This window comes from Penaeus monodon, chromosome 40 (assembly GCF_015228065.2).
Source record: "Penaeus monodon isolate SGIC_2016 chromosome 40, NSTDA_Pmon_1, whole genome shotgun sequence".
NCBI lineage: Eukaryota > Metazoa > Arthropoda > Malacostraca > Decapoda > Penaeidae > Penaeus > Penaeus monodon.
In genome coordinates, this window is record NC_051425.1 from 20,691,631 (window position 1) to 20,704,988 (window position 13,358).

At 34.2% G+C, this 13,358-nt stretch overlaps 1 protein-coding gene across 1 annotated transcript in view; it reads right to left on the reverse strand.

Moving 5' to 3' along the window:
- The window catches only part of LOC119598032 (putative uncharacterized protein DDB_G0286901), a 29,981-nt gene that overhangs the window by 9,909 nt on the left and 6,714 nt on the right, over positions 1 to 13,358 (reverse strand). The gene's annotated exons all lie outside the window — the stretch shown is intronic.

Genomic DNA, 13,358 nt, shown 5'->3' on the forward strand with positions numbered 1-13,358 from the left:
AAATGGTGTAAAAAGGGGGTTTTTTAAAAAAATTTTAAAGGGGCGCATTCGAAATGGCAAGGGGGAAATAAAAAAAAAACCAATTTTGGGTAATGGTGTGAATGGAAATGGCAAGGGCGGATTACAAGGGTAAGGTGTGAATGGGAAATGGAATGGGGATTACCAAGGGGTAATGGGTGAAGGGGAAATGGCAATGGGGGGAAATTCCCAAATTTTGGGGTTTTAAAGGGGGGCCAATGGAATGGGGGAAAAAAAGGGGGATAAAGGGTTGGGAAGGGAAAGAATGGTTTTTAAAATGGAAAATTTTGGGGCGTATGCATGGAAACGGTGTAAAGGGGGATATCCCCCGGAAAAGGGAGGGGACCGTGTCCCAAGGGATTTGGACCCCTTTCAGAGCTTACTGATGATTGGCGGGGAGGCGTCCCAGGTGTGGACCCCCCCATCCTGGCCTTCGTCCCCGCCCCCGGGTTTTTCTTGCAAGGGCCCAAAACTTCCTGGATATTACGCCGATACTTTTCCTGAGGCGGGTTGCCGGTGGGTGCAAGATTTCTAAAAGAAAACTAACTTATTTTATTTTAGAGTAAAAGAGGGGGGGGGGGAAGAATCAAATTGGGAAATCATATTAAATGAGGTTAAGTAAAAAATAATTTCAATTTTTCTAGGTGTTTGCAAATGCAGTGAGAAGCAGTAAGTAAATGGGCAAAAACAGAGCCATGTACAGTTATATGGAAAAAAAAAAAATTTAGAATCCATTCGGGTTAAAAACCATTTAAACGCACATACCACCCCACCGACCCACCACACACAAAATCATGTTATCCATTGCAGTAAACTGCATTTCTCATGAGTACTGAAAAATTGGCATTAAGAATCTTAATCTTTATGAATAATTGACAGGTTACTAATGGATGCTTTCAGGTGTTCCATATGTCAGGACTGGAGGCAGAATGATGGTTTCCAAGAATCGGCACATTAAGAATAAATTCTGGATTGTTGAATTGATGTTCAGATGAAATTTTAACGGTTTAATTGTATGGAAGGTGAAAATGGATGAAATGGAAACCTAAATGGTAATGGAATGTGTACTGTAACGAAATGGCTACAGGCATGGTGGAAATGAGCTCTACTATGTAACGGAAGGTCCCAAGGCAAACTGGCTTCGTCCCTAATGGTTTATAAGGCTACACCGGATATTCGGAAGTTACACCACGTTAAGGTGGAAGTATTCTGAAGTAAGAAATGGATTACACAAGAACGGAGGATAAGGGGAATGGAACGGAATGTGGTAAACAAAATGGTAAGAAAACGGATATTCAACTATGGTCAACCTAGAAAGTAAACGGTAAGGTGGATTACCAAGGATGAAGAAGTTTGAAGAATTAATGGGTAAATTTGGATACACAACGGAAGGAAAGGAATCACCAATGGTACGGAATCTAGGACGATATTTAGAATTAATTTTTGAAATGAATAAAGATCAAGGTTCAATGGAACGGAGTGATATCAATGCAATGTAACGGAAATGTAACACGGAACGGTGCAAGGGTAAATGGATTACCAGGGCAATAGTGAATGTGTATTACGGAAAATGGATACAACAAAGGTAAGGTAAAATGGTAATAATGGGAACGGAACGGAAGGAAGAATGCAATGGAATGGTACTACGGTAAGAAATGGATATACCACCAAGGGATAATGGAATGGAGGAATCACCAACGTTAAGGAATGGAAACCAGGATCGAATGAAATAATGGTAACGGAATGGTCAGACGAATGGAATGGAGTATAGGAAGGAAGGAATGGAACACCAACGGAACGGTAATGGAAGCAGTTAATGGAAGGAAATGGAAAATAACGAATGGTCAAGGAACGAAGGTCATACGGACAATGCAAAAGGTTAACGGATAACCCAAAGAGTCACATAAGGAACGAACCCATACACCAGGTAAAAATGGCTAACAAAGGATTATCAAGAAAAGACAACGGAAATGAACAAAGAACGATATAAAGTAATGGAAAATCAACAAAAAGGATTTCATGGAACGGAAAGCATACAAGACGGAATACAATCAATGTAATATATGGATAATCAATGGAATCAGGAATGGAATGTCAGATCTTTAACTTAATGGAACGGAATGGATGAGGACAAATGGAATGGCTAATCCTTTATAGTAATGGCTATGTATGTTTCCTACGGTTATTTAAATAATTTATTAATTTGATAATTTTTGGTGAATAAAAAAGGAAAGGAAGAGGAGAAAACACGACACTTCAATCTAAGAGATTAGATTCAAAACGCACAGAAAGTAACCTTTTATGTTGAACTAACTATATGCCAATTAACAGGAATAACCAAACAAACAACAGTATATAGAATATATTATAATTATATATATTATATATATACCGCAACTGATGTGGTTAATTTTACACTACAATGATATATAAATATATATATATTTATATTTATAATTTTTTAATATTATAAATTGTAGCAGTGGGAAATCGTGCGAATCATGTTGTAAGAAAAATGACAAGTATATAAGATTGCACATGTAAAAATGTTATGAAAGGAAATCAAAAAACCGTGGATTTTTTTTAATGTGTTGCTATGATATAAAATGTTATTTTTAAAATGATATGATGAGTAATTGGTTATTCTATTTCTATAGAAAAGTGTAAGTGTTAATAATGTGATAAAAAATGAAAGAAAATATCATTTTTGATATATTCTTTTTAATGGATTTCCTGAATGTTTGAATGTCACTGATTAAAAACTTTATTGTTACACACTTTTATAGAGATACTGCCACTCTTGTTGAAAGAGGACAGGGACTGTAAATATATAATATATAATATATATAAATAGATATATATATATATATATATATTATTATTATATACTATACACATTATATTATGAAAAAAAATAGAATATAGAGCTCATTTTAGTCAAATAACCACAATGTAGGTTTCATGGTCAACTTGTGGTCGTATCATTCCCAAAGAGAGGGTTTGGCAACAGAAACATTTTCTCATATCAAATTCCTGTCGAATCGAACCTTTAATATGTGCTGGATTGTTGTTCTTTGCTTTTTATATTTGGTAGTGTGTGAGGTGATACGAGGGGCAATGTTGTGGGTACTCAACTATAGTCTGTCTCATTTAGAGTGATGACTCTCGAATGGTTAATATTATCCCCAATACAACGGAAAAAAATGACATTCTGAATAGAAAGGAACATAAAACAGCATCCATATACATTGGTAGACACTATATTTGGGAAAAAAGGTTAACTCCCATAGCACACCAGTCAGCAGATATTAATCCCAAAAGCATTGTCCACACAAGCTAAGCTTCTCTCTGTGTCTATGTGCTTAATTTTATATATAGGAGCTTTCCAGCGCTTATAGTCAATTTTATTTAGTAGCTAACATCTGAGGAAAGTAGAGGGCATTCAACTGAATATAAAAATCAAAAAAGAGATGCTGAAACGATAATGGTTTCTTTGTTTTGTAGTTCGCTGACGAGGATTGATGGTTCTTTGAGGTAAGAGGATAAATTTAGGGTTGTGAGACGAGTGGATTAGCATGCTATAATTATGGTATTCATCATGGTGTCAGCACCTAAACGTAGATTCTACGTATTTTCAAATGCATCAGCGTGGTTCCAATTCATTATCGTGATACAGTTGCAGTGGACAAGGGACTTTTTTTCTTTCTTCTTTCTTTTTTCTTATAAACCACAACAAAAATGAATGTCTATACACATGGACCATCAATTGTATTCATAAGTTAAGATCATTGATGTCCATATTCGCGCAAAATAAACTAGAATTTAGAAGAAAAGTATATAAATGAACCTGCATATCTCTTCGTTATTAGCATATAAATTCCCTAAATAAACATACATAAACACACACTATATTTATGTAGATTGACATAGACTATGAAAGTTCAGAAATAAACTGTGCAAAAAATCCTTTTCCAGTTATTAAACAATGACAAAGATAAAACAATAACAGCTGTGATAATTTGATTAGATATATATTTTGAAGTAGACAACACACAGTATATGTCTACACATAACAAAAAAAATTCATGTACTGAATTACATTTGGACCATCATTTTTTTGAATGATCATGTCATATAAATATAAAATAAAAATATATATAAATATATATATAAAATGTAATACATGCATACACATACAAATATATATATGTAGACTGACAGAGACTACTTAAAAGTGCCAGGCATTGCCCGGGAAGAATTTGCTTTCCAGAATAGGTACAAATGCACAATCAGTAAAGCAATAACTACAGACAGTTATCATTTGGTGAAGAAATACATTTGTGGAACTAAATCGTTTTACTCAAAAGTATACAGAGACTAAAATTGCTCACACACTCTGTAACACCTACTTTGTATATCCTCCCTGTAATATCTCCATCACATTCAGTCATAGGCAAAATTAAAACCTCAGGAAACTTCGTTTTATCTGTATGCAGTATTTTTATTCAAAGTTTGTTTAATAAGAAGGGAGGTTTTGTTTCAACTACACCCTGCTTTACCATCTACTCTGATGTCATCCGGCCTTTGTTATCCTATGTAAAGTTTACCCAAGTTTAACTCTTTGGATCACAGGGATTAATAGAAAAGGAATTTAAACGGGTAGCGGCGTGAGCTTTATTTATGAAATAAATCTATGTATGTATATAACGCATTTACAGTTATACACACACTCACAGAAATATATTGTGCATATATACATGTTCATCTCCATGTGTATACATATATATATCTGTATAAATGTAGGAGTGTATATATACACATTTACTTACAAGATAAGCATATATGTATGTATATATTCACAGGCAAATACAGTACATTTAAACACATGTATATGTGTCTATACATGCACACATGTATGTGTGTATATATACACACATGTATATGCGTGTATGTGTATTTGTATAGATACGTATATATATAGATATACATATCTATACAAATATCTATATCATATCTATATATACATATATTATCATTATGTACATACAATTTTTATATATATAATCATCAACAAAAAATACCACACAAAAAATATATGTAAGTATGCACATACAAAATCAGTCGCATATAAGGTTATCCACATACACACACATATAATAACACAATAAAAAAAAATACTAATAATCACAATATATATATATATATGCTTTGATTTTTTTTTTTTTTTATTGTGTGTGTGTGTGTGAATGAAACTGTTTGTGGTTGTGTTTATGTTTATCAATATGTATGAAACAAAATGGCTTGTACACATATATAAATAAGTACACATATATACGCATTGATATGCATATATATAAACAGATTTGTATAGTCCTTAGTTTTCTGTTGATTATACCTTTTATTCGTTAAAATGTAATTAGTTCTTTGAGAATATACCGCGTTACAGGGGAAATTGCTTGATCAGTCAATACGTAATTACCTTGACCTGAGCATGCAGAAGAAAGCGAAGAGCAGCTATATAAAGCGGGGCTCCAAGCACAGTCGTCAGTGTGCTTCCACATCTCGCTTTTTCTTCTCGCCGCATCTATACCACTCTCTATCGATAAAGATTCTTCTTGAAGAATCTAAAATGACTTCTATTAAATCTACTTACATATTACTAAGTAAGGAGAACACTAATGTCTTATATATATTTATATTATATATGTGTGTGTATGTTTGTGTCTATGTGTGTATGTATGCGTGTGTGTGTATGTGTGTATTGCATGTGTATGTTGGTTCTCTGCTTAGTGATAGACATTGTAGTATTATAAACATTATTATATATAAATTTGGTTATTACTTATCATTATACTATATGTGATAGATAATTTAGATATATTGCATATTATTTATGAATAAAAATTCGTGTATACTTATCATCTATAAACTAGATTATTGAATAGTTACAGTAAATCACCTGGATCCATTTCTGGGATGGCAGGGAATAAATGTAGTTACCAATTAAATGCAGTTTATATATCAGTTACATATCTTATTTTATTAATGGAATAATGTGTGCATTACCTAATCCTTATTATCTATTTTGCAGCTTTCATTGGAATATGTTTGGCAGAAGCAAATTACTTGCCACCTTTCAATGGAAATGGTAATGGCGTCAATGGAAATGGAATGGCGGATATACCAATGTAATGGTGTGAATGGAAATGGCAATGGCGGATATACCAATGGTAATGGTGTGAATGGAAATGGTAATAGGATATACGTTGATGGAAATGGTGTAAATGGTAATGGGGTGTATGTCAATGGAAACGGTGTAAACGGAGGATATCACAACGGAAATGGAGTGACCGTGTACGCCAATGGCATTGTGGATCCCTTCAGAGCTCTAGCTGATGCCATTGGCGGTGGAGGCGTCCCAGGTGTGGACTACCCATCCTGGCCTTCGTCCCCGCCACCGGGTTCTCCTGCAACGGCCAACTTCCTGGATATTACGCTGATACTTCTCCTGAGGCTGGTTGCCAGGTGGGTGGCAAGACTTCTCTAAAAGTAAAGCTAATCTTATTTTATTTTAGAGTAAAAGATGGGGGGGGGGGCAAGAATCATAGTTTAGGAATCACTATTATCAACTGAGGTTAAGTAAGAATTAATATATTTCACATTTTCTAGTAGTGTTTGCAAATGCATGTGAGAAGCAGTAAGAAAGTAAAGTGGGGCTTCAACAGAGCCATGTACAGTTATATGGAAAAAAATTAATTAGAATCCCATTCATGGTTAATAACCATTTAAACGCACACTACCACCCACCGACCCACCCACACACACATATCAGTGTTATCCATTGCAGTTAAACTGCATTTCTTCATTGAGTTACTAAACATATTTGCATTAAGAATCTTTAATTTCTTTATGAATAATTGACAGTTACTAATGATGCATTTCAGGTGTTCCATATCTGTCAGGCAGGAGGCAGAATCGATCATGTTCCTTTGTCCCAACGCCACAATTGTGTTAATCAGCAAATCATTTCGTGTGCGATTTGGTAGTACAACTTTGACTGACTTCAAGACTGCACAGTTTTACGGTTTGAAGCAGAATCGGCAAGGGTGAATGGAAATGGATACACAACGACGCAATGGATATACCAATGGTAATGGGAATGGTGTATCAAACGGTAACGGAAGAAATGGCTACAGCAATGGACAATGGAAATGGGAGTTACTAATGGTAACGGAAACGGATACACCAACGGCAATGGGAATGGAGTTCTAAATGGTAATGGTAATGGAAATGGCTACACCAACGGTAACGGAAATGGCTACACCAACGGCAACGGGAATGGAGTTATCAACGGTATCGGAAATGGATACACCAACGGTAACGGAAATGGCTACACCAACGGTAACGGAAATGGATACACCAATGGTAACGGATATACCAACAGTAATGGTTATACCAATGGCAATGGAAATGGAAATGGTATTGTAATGGTAACGGAAATGGATATACGAATGGAAATGGTAACGGGTATAGCAATGGCAATGGTAATGGTGCTACCAACGGAAACGGTAATGGAAACGGCAGTGGTAATGGGAATGGTAATGGATATTACTATGGTGCCCCTAATGGTAACGGGAATGGTAATGGTGGAGCGACAAATGGCAATGGCATTAATGGACTCTATCACACGCCGAGCTTCTAAACGACGAACCCTATTTCCTTTCTTTCTCTCGCTTTCTGTTTTCTTTATTTTTTGCGAATGTAGCAAAAAAAACGAGTATGTTTAGAGAGAAAAATTATCTATCGTATTGATGCCTCAGTGGTGAGGTCTGTAGTCATTTGGAGGATGTTAGGCCATAAAAAGTGAAATATTTTTTTTTATTGTTTAAACATATATGAATATTTATTCTGTTGAAATCAGGTGGATAGTGTTTGAATTGTTCAGTATCATTCAACTTTTGTATGAGAATGTTTTACTTTGAATGGTATATCAAATTTGTACACGTGTGCCATAATCTTTTATATGTAATGGCTTGTAGTTTATCGTATAATACAGAATATGTATATTTTAAAAATAAATTTTATTAATTTGCAATAATTTGTTTGTTGTTAGACCACATTTATTAGAAAGACAGAAAGAGAGAGAGAAAGAGAAAACGGACCTCGACACTTCAAATGTAAGAAGTATGTAGATTCACACAAACGCACAGACACAGATACACCTATATATGTATGAACACACATATATACACACACACACACACACACACACACACACACATATATATATACGCACACACATGCATGTGTATATATATATACACACACACATGCATATATATATATATATATATATATATAATATATATATATAAAACATATATATAATATTTATATATATTATATATATATATATATATATATATATATATATATATACATATACACACATACACATTTATATGGAAAAAAATTAGATATAAGAGCTCATTTTAGTCCATAATAACACAAGGTAGTTCCATGGTCAACTTGTGGTCGTATCATTCCCAAAGAGAGGGTTTGGCAACAGAAACATTTTCTCATATCAAATTTCCTTTCAAATCGAACCTTGTAATATGTGCTGGATTGTTGTTCTTTGGATTTAATATTTGGTAGTGTGTGAGGTGATACGAGGGGCAATGTTGTGGGTACTCAACTATAGTCTGTCTCATTTAGAGTGATGACTCTCGAGTGGTTAATATTATCCCGCAATCACAACGGAAAAAATCACATTCTGAATAGAAAGGAACATAAAAACAGCATCCATATACATTGTTAGCATCTATTTGGGAAAACAGGTAACTCACCATAGCACACCAGTCAGCCAGATATTAATCCAAAAAGCATTGTCCACACAAGCTTAAAGCTTCTCTCTGTGTCTATGTGCTTAATTTTATATACTAGGGGCTTTCAGCGCTTATAGTCAATTTTAATTTTAGTAGCTAACATCTGAGGAAAGTAGAGGGCATTCAACTGAAATATAAAAATAAAAAAAGAGAATGCTGAAACGATAATGGTTTCTTTGTTTTGTTTAGTTCGCTGACGAGGATTGATGGTTCTTTGAGGTAAGAGGATAAATTTTAAGGGTTGTGAGACGAGTGGATTTAGCATGCTATACTTATGGTATTCATCATGGTGTCAGCAGCCTAAACGTAGATTCTACGTATTTTCAAATGCATCAGCGTGGTTCCAATCTCATTATCAGTGATACAGTTGCAGTGGACTAGGGACTTTCTTTTTTTTTTCTTTTTTTCTTATAACACCACACAAAAATGAATGTCTATAAACATGACCATCAATTTGTATTCATAAGTTAAGATCATTGATGTCCATATCGCGCAAAATAACTAGTAATTTTGAAGAAAAGTATAAATAAACCTGGCATTCTCTTCGTTATTAGCATATAAATTCCCTAAATAAACATACATAAACACATATTTATGTAGATTGACATATAGACTATGTAAAAGTTCCAGAAATAAACTGTGCAAAAAATCATTTTCCAGTAAGTAAACAATTGCACAAAGAATAAAACAATAACAGCAGTGTATAATTTGATTAAGATATATATTTTGAAGTAGACACACACACATTTATGTCTACACATAACAAAAAAAATCATGTTCTGAGTTTCATTTGACCATCATTTTTTTGAATGATCATGTACCTAAAAATAATATAAATATAATATATAAAAATGATATTAATAAAATATATATAATAAAAATTAAAATCAGGCATTCCGAAACTAAAATGTAATACATGCAGACACATACAAATATATATTGTAGACTGAACAGGGACTAGTTTAAAAGTACAGCATTGCCCGGAAGAATTTGCTCTCCAGACATTGTACAAATGCACAATCAGTAAATCAATAACTACAGCAGATATCAATTTAGGTGAGGAAAATACATTTGTGGAACTAATCTTTTATTCAAAGTATTAATAAACAGAATTTTTGTCACTACACACCTGCTACACACTACTTGGTGTATCCTCCCTGTAATATCTCCACATCACCTGTCAGCCATAGGCCAAAAGTTAAACTCGGATAACTTTGCGGATTTAATCTGGTATGCAGTATTTTTATTCAAAGTTTATTTAATAAGAACGCAGGTTTTAGTTTCACTACACCCTGCTTTACAATCTACTCTGATTGCAATACGCTGTTCATCCTCATGTCAGTTACCCAAGTTTAACTCTTTGATCACAGGATTAGATAGAAAGGAATTTAAACGGTGTCGGCAGTGACTTATTTATGAAAGAAATCATGTATAGTATATATACGCAATTACAGTTATACACACACACACTCACAGAAATATAGGTGTGCATATATACATGTTCATCTCCATGTGTATACATATATATATCTGTATAAATGTAGGAGTGTATATATACACATTTACTTACAAAGATAAGCATATATGTATATGTATATATCAAGGCAAATAGTCATTTAACACAACATGTATATGTGTCTATACATGCACACATGTATGTGTGTATATATACACACATGTATATGTGTGTATGTGTATTTGTATAGATACGTATATTATAGATATACATATCTATACAAAGAGAGAGATATATGCGTGCATATATAACGTATATATTTACACACACAACTCTATATATGCACATACGTGGTATATATACACCCTTGTATATGTGTGTATACATATATACTTATATAGTAATATATACACACATATATTCAAATATCTATATCTATATCTATATATACATATACATACATATATAGAATACATATATATATGTATATATATACACACAAAAAATATATGTAAGTATGCACATACAAAATCAGTCGCATATAAGGTTATCCACAACACACACACACACACACACACACACACACACACATATATATATATATATATATATATATATATATATATATACATATATATATGTGTGTGTGTGTGTGAATGAAACTGTTTGTGATTGTGTTTATGTTTATAATATGTATGAAAAAAATGGCTTGTACACAGATATATAAATAAGTACACATATATACACATTGATATGCATATATATAAACAGATTTGTATAGTCCTTAGTTTTCTGTTGATTATACCTTTTATTCGTTAAAATGTAATTAGTTCTTTGAGAATATACCGCGTTACAGGAATTGCTTGATCAGTCAATACGTAATTACCTTGACCTGAGCATGCAGAAGAAAGCGAAGAGCAGCTATATAAAGCGGGGCTCCAAGCACAGTCGTCAGTGTGCTTCCACATCTCGCTTTTTCTTCTCGCCGCATCTATACTCTCTATCGATAAAGATTCTTCTTGAAGAATCTAAAATGACTTCTATTAAATCTACTTACATATTACTAAGTAAGGAGAACACTAATGTCTTATATATATTTATATTTATGTGTGTGTATGTTTATGTGTATGTGTTGTATGTATGCGTGTGTGTGTATGTGTTTTTGCAGTGAGCTTGTTCTCTGGCATAGTGATACATAGTGATATTATGAACTATTATTTATATATTAATTTGTTATTATTATTATCATTATATATAGATAGATAGATAGATAGATAGATATAATAGATATACATTTGCAATCATATTATGAATAGCAAAACACTCTACCATGTTGATACAATGGAAGAAAAACCCACAATACAAAAACTAGATTTATTGAAAGTGAGACTACAGTTTCGAAATCCACCTGGATTCCATCTTCTGGGATGCAGGTGGATTTCGAAACTGTAGTCTCACTTTCAATAAATCTAGTTTTTATATTGTGAGTTTTTCTTCCAGTTACATTATATTCTTATTTTATTTACATGGAATAATGTGTGCATTACCTAATCCTTATCATCTATTTTGCAGCTTTCATTGGAATATGTTTGGCAGAAGCAAATTACTTGCCACCTTTCAATGGAAATGGTAACGGCAATGGGAATACAAATGGAAATAGAGTACATAGAAACGGCAGTGGAAATGGTAATGGCGTCAGTGGAAATGGAAATGGTGTGAATGGTAATGGGGCATATGTTAATGGAAATGGTGTAAATGGTGTGAATGGGCATTCAGAAAAATGGCAATGGCGGATATACCAATGGTAATGGTGTGAATGGAAATGGCAATGGCGGATATACCAATGGTAATGGTGTGAATGGAAATGGCGCTTATGCCAATGGAAATGGTAATAGGATATACGTTGATGGAAATGGTGTAAATGGTAATGGGGTGTATGTCAATGGAAACGGTGTAAACGGAGGATATCACAACGGAAATGGAGTGACCGTGTACGCCAATGGCATTGTGGATCCCTTCAGAGCTCTAGCTGATGCCATTGGAGGTGGAGGTGTCCCAGGTGTTGACTACCCAATCCTGGCCTTCGTCCCCGCCACCGGGTTCTCCTGCAACGGCCAACTTCCTGGATATTACGCTGATACTTCTCCTGAGGCTGGTTGCCAGGTGGGTGGCAAGACTTCTCTAAAAGTAAAGCTAATCTTATTTTATTTTAGAGTAAGTGATGGGGGGGGAGGGGAAAGAATCATTGTTTAGGAATCACTATTATCAACTGAGGTTAAGTAAGAACTAATATATTTCACATTTTTTCTAGTAGTGTTTGCAAATGCCTGTGAGAAGCAGTAAAAAAGTAAAGTGGGGCTTCAACAGAGCCGTGTATAGTTATATGGAAAGAAATTAATTAGAATCCAATTGATGGTTAATAACCATTTAAACGCACACTACCACCCACCGACCCACCCACACACACATATCAGTGTTATCCATTGCAGTTAAACTGCATTTCTTCATTGAGTTACTAAACATATTTGCATTAAGAATCTTTAATTTCTTTATGAATAATTGACAGTTACTAATGATGCATTTCAGGTGTTCCATATCTGTCAGGCAGGAGGCAGAATCGACTCGTTCCTTTGTCCCAACGGCACAGTGTTTAATCAGCAATACTTCGTGTGCGATTGGTGGTACAACTTTGACTGTTCCACGGCTGAACAGTTTTACGGTTTGAATGCTGAGATCGGCAAGGTGAATGGAAATGGATACACGAACGGCAATGGATATACCAATGGTAATGGAATGGTGTTATCAACGGTAACGGAAATGGCTACAGCAATGGCAATGGGAATGGAGTTATCAACGGTAACGGAAATGGATACACCAACGGTAACGAGAATGGAGTTATCAATGGCAATGGTAACGGAAATGGATACACCAACGGCAACGTAAATGGCTACACCAATGGTAACGGGAAAAGAAGGGTTATAAAAGTAACGGAAAAAGGG